Genomic DNA, 8104 nt, shown 5'->3' on the forward strand with positions numbered 1-8104 from the left:
GCTTATGTAAATCTGGGATTGCTCCTGGAAAACAGGGCCACTTGAAGGGTCTTCTGCCCCACCCCTAGGAAACCTGTGATTTACTGCTGAATTGGGGTGGGTTGGCATTTGCTCTGATTAAGCGTTAAAGAATGGGTTTCCCCTGGGGGAAGTAGCAAACAGAAAACCATTGGGACCCATGCCGAAGTGGGAAACCTCTCAGTCCTGTGTTTTCAAGGCACGAGACAAGCAAAAGGTGGGTGAGCCCTTAGTCATGTGCATGAAGTTCAGCAAAGATGATACGTGTCTAATATCAGTCTAACCTCCTCAGGAGGGTGTTCCACAAGCTTGGGCCAATCGGTCAATCAGGGTTGGATCCACGTAACTGAATGCAGGAAAACTATTGTGATCGATAAACTTGGTCTGTACTAGGGCGGGAGTCTGCAAGGTAGCTTTGGATGACGATGACATCGTGTGGACACTGCAAAACAACTTCTGGGCTGGATCAGCACCAATTCCACAACAAAATGCCACCTGGAAATACTCCAAGAGGAAGATTATTACAACAATAATTTTATAATAATATTAATTTATCATTTATACCCCACCCATAATTTATCATTTATACCCCGCCCAGCTACTCTGGGCGGCTCCCAACGGAACATTAAGGTAAAGGGACTCCTGACCATTAGGTCCAGTCGTGACTGACTCTGGGGTTGCTCATCTAGCTTTATTGGCTGAGGGAGCTGGCGTACAGCTTGACTGGCCAGCATGACTAAGCCGCTTCTGGCAAACCAGAGCAGCGCACAGAAATCCCTTTTACCTTCCCGCCTATTTATCTACTTGCACTTTGATGTGCTTTTGAACTGCTAGGTTGGCAGGAGCAGGGACTGAGTAACGGGAGCTCACCCCATAGCGGGGATTCGATCAGCAAGGGGACCCATAGCGGTGACTTGATCAGCAAGTCCTAGGCTCTGTGGTTTAACCCACAGCGCCACCCACGTCCCTAACGGAACATTAAAAACATGATAAAACATTAAAAACTTCCCCGAACAGGGCTGTTTTCAGATGTCTTCTAAAAGTCAGATAGTTGTTTATTTCATTGACATCTGATGGGAGGGCATTCCACAGGGCGGGCTCCACTACAGAGAAGGCCCTCTGCCTGGTTCCCTGTACCTTTACTTCTTGCATTGAGGGAACCCCCAGAAGGCCCTCAGCGCTGGACCTCAGTGTCCAGGCTGAACTATGGGGATGGAAATGCTCCTTCAGGTATACTGGGCCGAGGCCATTTAGGGCTTTAAAGATCAGCACCAACACCTTGAATTGTGCTCGGAAATGTACTGGGAGCCAATGTAGGTCTTTCAAGACCGGTGTTGTATGGTCTCGGCGGCCACTCCCAGTCACCAGTCTAGCTAAGCACAAGGGCTTAGCTCCAAATTTTGATTAAACAAGACGCTTCTGTCACCTTGTTGTACTGAGCCCCGTTAATAAACATCAAAACCATAAGCCACAACATAGCCGCTGTAGGATAAAATGAATGTCACAGTAGAGTAGTGGCCATATGGACCACCCCAGGGAGGGAATTCCACAAGCACAGGGGCCACCGCTGAAGAGGCCCTTTCCCACATGCCCAGCCACCTAATAGATCTCAATGGCTGGCATTTTAAACTAAGCATTTTAAAACTCCTACAGAATCAAGTTCGTTTTTGGAAACTTGCTTTGTTGTACATTTCTTCTCATGCCACCATGTTTCCCCTTACCCAGCAGAGGCCTGGTCTCCCTTCTGTTCCTTCATGTCACGGAAAATAACAAGCCTGCCCGCTTCACCTCTTTACTTCATGCCAACCGACAGAATGGACAGGTCCTGTCAATGAAGGAAATATTATCCATGAGTTGGAAGCAAGGACTTGTCTTTTCATACCTCCGACCAGCACAAACTTGAGACATGAAGGCTGTGTACACACCAAAATCTAAAGCTCATCTCCCCTCCCCAAAGGATCCTGTGAACCGTAGTTTGTTAAGGGTGCTGGGAAATGCAGCTCTGTGGGGGTGGGGTGTGAACTATAGTTCCCAGGATTCTTTAAGGTGCCTGTCTGCTTTAAATGTATGGTGTGTACACAGCCGTAGCAGATATCTTCCACTTAGTAGTTCCCAAATTTATCATTCCTTCGTTCCCAAGAAGCAAATGGCTGGCACCCAACGTTGTGTGTGCCTATCAGTTTTCAGCCCTAACTAGACACTAAACACTTTCTTGGTTACAGGCTATATGTGTCCTTTGGGGACTGTGTGCCAGAAGAATTAAGAGCAGCAACTGTGTCGGTGCGCAACACATAGCTCCCTTGACCGTTGTAAACTCCAGGAATCAAGTCTGGTATCAGCAGCTTGTGGTTAAGAGGTCTGGATAGTGTTTTCTGCCTATCAATTTGGCCTGCATGTTGGATTCCGCTTTTGTTACCAGACTGTTTTAGGGTCTGCACTGATGGTAGGTTTGCTCTGGATGGGTTTTTTCTCACAGTGCTTTCTTTGTGAATTCGATTCTGTCAAATTGCAGCCTTTTTGAAGGCCAGAGCAGTTACCGATGAAGAAAAGTGAACAATGACATGGCATTGGGATGATGGTGATGAAAAGTATTATTAATAATACCATTTCATTGTAAGTAATTGAAATACAGTCGTACCTTGGAAGTCAAACGGAATCCATTCCAGAAGTCTGCTCAACTTCCAAAACATTTGGAAACCAATGCATGGCTTCTAATTGGCTGCAAGAAGCTCTGGCAGCCAATCGGAAGCCACGGAAGCCCTGTCGGACGTTCAGCTTCCAAAAATAGTTCACAAACCGGAACACTCACTTCCAGATTTGTGGTGTTCTGAAGCCAAAATGTACAAGGATTAAGCTGTTCGAAAACCAAGGTACGACTGTAGAAACTTCAGGATGTGCTCTGCCAGGAAGCAAGAGTACATCACCTAGGCCAGATTCATGTCAGTGCTGGATTTAGGATGGTGCAGGTGGTTCCCTGATACAGGACACTGAGCTGGGAGGGTGCAAAATCATCATCATCATCATCACCATCGTCATCATGGTACCTACTGAGAAGATCCATTAAAAAACAACCAAAAGAAATGACTGTGGAAATAAGAAATATTGGGGAGGGGGCACCAAATTTTGTCCTCACTTAGGGCACCATATTACCAAAGTCCCTCTTCAGTCATCAAGTAATGATGATTTGATTCCTCCTTCCCTCCTTGTTCCCAATGTTGATCTTTATTCCCACCTTTTTCCTGATGTAGATCTTCACTCATTCTTTCTTCCCTGGTGGTGGTGGAAGCCATTTTGTGGTTCACCTCAGGTGCCAAAATGTCTTGAGCCAACCCTGAGGAATGCTGTTGGTCATGCTTGCAATCTATTGTGAAAGTGGTAATCTGTGAATTAAAAAAACAGTACCTTGTGCTTTAGGAGCATTTTTGCTGTTGCTAGTTTAAATCACTGAGGGCACAAGGAGAAGGGGACGACAGAGGATGAGATGGTAGGACAGTGTTCTCGAAGCTACTAACATGAGTTTGACCAAACTGCGGGAGGCAGTGGAAGACAGGAGTGCCTGGTGTGCTCTAGTTCATGGGGTCACAAAGAGTCAGACACGACTAAACAACTAAACAACAACAACAAGTTTAAATCAGCCTTCCCAGTCCTGGGCCTATGACGTCAGTCCAAAACAGCTGGAGGACAGCAGTGTGGGGGTGGCTACTTTAAGTCCTTAAATGACCAAGCAGCACACTTCAATGACAATAACAAAAGAATAATGTAAGATGCAAAGAAGAAGGGAAGGGAAGGCATGCAATGAGGATAAGAGGAATTAAATATGTAACTTGACTAATTACATTTCATAGTGAGGTGCTTAGGGCTGTTCTTAAGGAATCGTTATCCTATGCGCTTTGATTATGTGTATATCTGTATGATATATGGATGTGTTTTGCGTCATGGATCATGATGACCACAAGCTCTGAGAAGATTCACCACCATTTCTTTCCAAAAATTGGCAGATGGGACCAAGGTGAATTCACTGCCATGAATAAAGAAGGAATTCAAAATATTTGTTTAGTTATTTTCAATATTTCTATACCATCCTTTTACTACTATGTTGACCAACTGCAATTTGCTCTATCCAACAATGCAAACTGATGGCTTCAACTTACAAAAAAGGAGATTCCAATAATAATAATAATAATAATAATAATAATAATAATAATAATAATTTATTTATACCCCACCCATCTGTTTGTTGGGCGGCTTCCAACAAAATATTAAAATACAGTAGTCCGTCAAACATTAAAAGCTTCCCTAAACAGGGCTGCCTTCAGATGTCTTCTAAAAGTCTGGTAGTTGTTGTTCTCTTTGACATCTGGTGTAACTTGGCTTCTCGCAGTGAGGGAACTGCCAGAAGACCCTCGGTGCTGGACCGCAGTGTCCGGGCAGAACTAAACACCAGGAAGAACTTTCTGACAGTAAGTGCTGTTTGACAGTGGAATGGTCTCCCGCGGGAGGTGGTGGGCTTCAGTGGAGGTTTTTAAGCAGAGGTTGGATGACTATCTGTCATGGATGCTTTAGCTGAGATTTCTGCATTGCACGGGGTTGAACTAGATGACCCTCAGGGTCCCAACTCTACAATTCTATGACTTAGAAGCTAAGTTTATGCACGCCCACTTTGGTCACCTGTGGCGAGTAAGAACTACTGTAGGCGACCAGGCAGGGATTTTTTTTTTAAAGGCTAAAAAATGCAAAATACAAATACAGTCATACCTCGGGTTGCGAACGCTGTGGGTTACACATTTTTGGGTTACGGACCGCACCAAATCCGGAATGGGTTACTTCCGGGTTTCGGCGCATGCACAGAAGCGCCGAATCGTGTCATGCTTGTGCACAGACATGGCGTTGTGGGTTGTGAACACTGCGGGTTGCGAACATGCCTCCCGCACGGATCACGTTCGCAACTCGAGGTATGACTGCACAAACATTGTTGAGGGTTAGCAACTTCTCTGGACTTATTTGCATAACCGATTAAAAACATGTTTATGCATGTTGCTTCTTCCTCAAACTGCACTATATTTCCAACATATTTTTCTTCTCTCCTCCAACAAAGTTTATGTTCTTTAATCACGTTACACCACAGAAATAAAGGCAGCTAATAAAACTGAAACAAACAAGTCTTTGTTGACTTTAGCAAGGGCTTGATGTAGAGCTGGAGGCTCAGCAGGATTTAGCAGGCCTTCATGGAGAATGTTAAAAGGGGATTCTATTCTTACCACTAAGCATTAGATCTATCTTCCTAGTTCTGTATGCACATGATGTTTTTTGCTTTAAATATGGGGCAGCTGCCATTATTATTATTACTATTATTTCAATCATACAGTTTCTAAATTGAAGGGGAACAGCGATAGCTCAGTGGTTCAGCATCTGCTTTGCATGCAAAAGATCGCAGGATCAATCCCTGGTATCTCCAGGTAGGGCTGCCAAACACTGTAGCCTCTGAAACTGTGGAGAGCCACTGCCAGCCAGTGTCAGCAATACAATATATACGATATCTTTATTGTCATTGTCCCATGCAGAACAATGAAATTGAAAAACTACATAAAACTACATTAAAAACTACATAAAACATTCAAAAACCCCTAAAAACTCTGAAACCCCATTTTAAAATACACTATACTATAGTGACCCCTTATGCTGCGTTTAGAACCAGAATTGCATTTGCGTAGAAACTGTTTCTCAGGCGGCTAGTCCTGGCCTTTATAACCCTATACCTTCTTCCAGAAGGCAGAAGCTGAAAGAGATCATACTGAGCTAGATGGACTAGCGATCTGACTTGGTTCAAGGCAAATTCCTATATTTTTCCTAAATTAAAGTCTGCATTCAGGGCAGTCACCCTGCTGAGGCCTGCTGAGTATTTGGGGTGGCAAATCCTCTTTTGCCACTTAAGAACAAATGGGAAGTGCCTCTTTGCCCTGCCACTACCACCGCTCCCACCACTACCTACCACCTCCTTCTGCCCACCACCTCCTTCTGCCCACCACCTGCTCTGCCGTTGCCACATGCCCTGCTGTGAGAAGCGCCACCGCCATCGGTGGAGATGGTGATCTGGGCCAAAATTGGTGTGGATGGCGGGGCTGAGCAGCTAGGGATGTGCTACTTGAGAGGCTTCTGTCATCTGAGGCAGTGGCCTCATCTTCCCTAACAGCTGGCCCGGCCCTTGATTCAGCCTATGCTCTTGCCCATTTCTCCTGTTTTCTCAATGCACTAGAAAAGCAAAATGGCGGGCGGCTTGCATTTGCTGCCAACCGCCACTGACCATTCACTGCTGCTGCCTGGAGAGGCCACGTGGGACGGAGCTGCAGATTCCGGGAAAGGGTTGTCGTCAGGGGACGACCAATATCTGAAATGGTGCAGTTGAGCAAAATAAAAGTACATATCCATGAGGCAACTAAACCTCTACAGCAGCAACTTCACCCCTGTTCGTATACAGGGGCGTCTTACCCATTGAGGCTAGTGGCACGGGGCGCAAGGGCACCAAGTTCTGGAGGGTGCCAGGGAAGAGGCGGAGGCTCTCAGCATCAGCTCACCACCCTCGCCCGCCTCCACCATGCCACGCCAAAGCAGTGCTGCATCTGGAGCCTCCGTCTGCCATGGCCACTGTGGCATGAAGCAGCCAGCTGAGCTGGGAGGCGCCGCGTCCAGCCTCTGCCCCTTCCCCGTTGGAGGAGCCGCCCTCCAGCCGCTGCCCGCCTCCTCCAGCCCCGCTGGCAGTGCCGTCCTCCCTAAAAAACTCTGGGAAACAGGGGTGGGGAGCGCCAGAGGGAGCTTTGCACCATGGCGCTGGATATGCTTAAGACGGCCCTGTTCCTACAGCTCAACTGGGTACAAATTACTCAAGAAGTAACCTTGAATCATGCAGAGATGGAAGAGTGCCATGAGGGTATTTATTTACTTTTTTTTGTACAAAGTTGTGTGTGACCTTTCCACCAGATATATATATATGTCTGTGGTGTTCATGGCAGCTTAACTGATGTTCATAAAAAACATCAAAGGTGTCAAGAACGAAATAAAGCAGCAAATACAGTGGTACCTCGGGTTACAAACGCTTTGGGTTACAGACGCTTCAGGTTACAGACTCCGCTAACCCAGAAATAGTACTTTGGGTTAAGAACTTTGCTTCAGGATGAGAACAGAAATTGTGCGGCGGCGGCATGGCAGGAGTGGGATGTTGGTTTCTGCTTTCTTCACTGTGCAGCGAAATGCTAGTCACAAGGCATTGTTTACATTCCACAGTCAGAGTTGCTGTTGGGTTTCCCACGGGAATAGGAGACTGGATGTGACGTAGACTGGTTTCCTGTTTTTCACTGTTCTCTCGGTGTTTCCGAGAGGAGAGGAGTTGCTTCTCTGCTCTCGCAGAGGCAAGATGCATGTTTGTAATCTCTCAGCATTGAAGTGTAAATAAAGTAAAGTAAAGTATGTGGCACGTACTGCTCATCATTCCGCTGTGTATTTGACTCTGCAAATACAACATTTTTGGTTCCGGGCCCAGACAAACGCAGTCAAACTGAAGAATGGGCTCCAGAAGTCGAATCGGGCTCCTGGCAAAGGAACAAAGGAGCAAAGAATCGGACTCCTGGCAGAGAATGCAGAGGAATGCAGAGGGACGGATCGGTGTTATCTGCTCTGCGCGTCAAGATGATTGATGAGAGGTATGTGCTCATGCTCCGGGCAGCCTGCCAGCTTCTAGTTAATGGCTTTATGGCTGGACTTTGAACTTTTAAAGCCGTTTGCCAAGCACAAGCTCACAGGCTTGGGGAAGGCTTGAGAACCGAAAGCACTTTTAAAATTGCTTTTGGAAAGAGGTTTCAAAGCAGCAGAGACGCAGCTTGTATAAAGCAGCTTGATTTAAAGCAGCAGAGATGCAGCAGAAGGCTAATGCCAGAGTCATGATGGCTAGCTGCAGAAGGCTGGCTGATGCAAGTGGGGAGTCTGTTGCCACTCAGATTGCTGTTCAGCCCAGTGCTCAGCTCACAGTAGCCCATGTTACTGCCATGATTCAGAATGAAGCAGACCGCCGGGGTGCTAGCTGCATGGGTAAGGA

At 46.4% G+C, this 8104-nt stretch overlaps 1 long non-coding RNA gene across 1 annotated transcript; it reads right to left on the reverse strand.

Moving 5' to 3' along the window:
- Nucleotides 1–1449: 1449 nt before the first annotated feature.
- LOC307213185 lies at nucleotides 1450–3394 on the reverse strand. Its single transcript, XR_013837437.1, has 3 exons — nucleotides 3251–3394; nucleotides 2943–3065; nucleotides 1450–1843 (listed from the first exon to the last, which is right to left on the reverse strand). It is a non-coding gene; the product is annotated as an uncharacterized lncRNA (long non-coding RNA).
- Between the last annotated feature and the right edge of the window lie 4710 nt (nucleotides 3395–8104).

Source organism: Podarcis cretensis (genome assembly GCF_951804945.1).
Source record: "Podarcis cretensis genome assembly, chromosome: 3".
In the NCBI taxonomy this organism is placed as follows: Eukaryota; Metazoa; Chordata; class Lepidosauria; order Squamata; family Lacertidae; genus Podarcis; species Podarcis cretensis.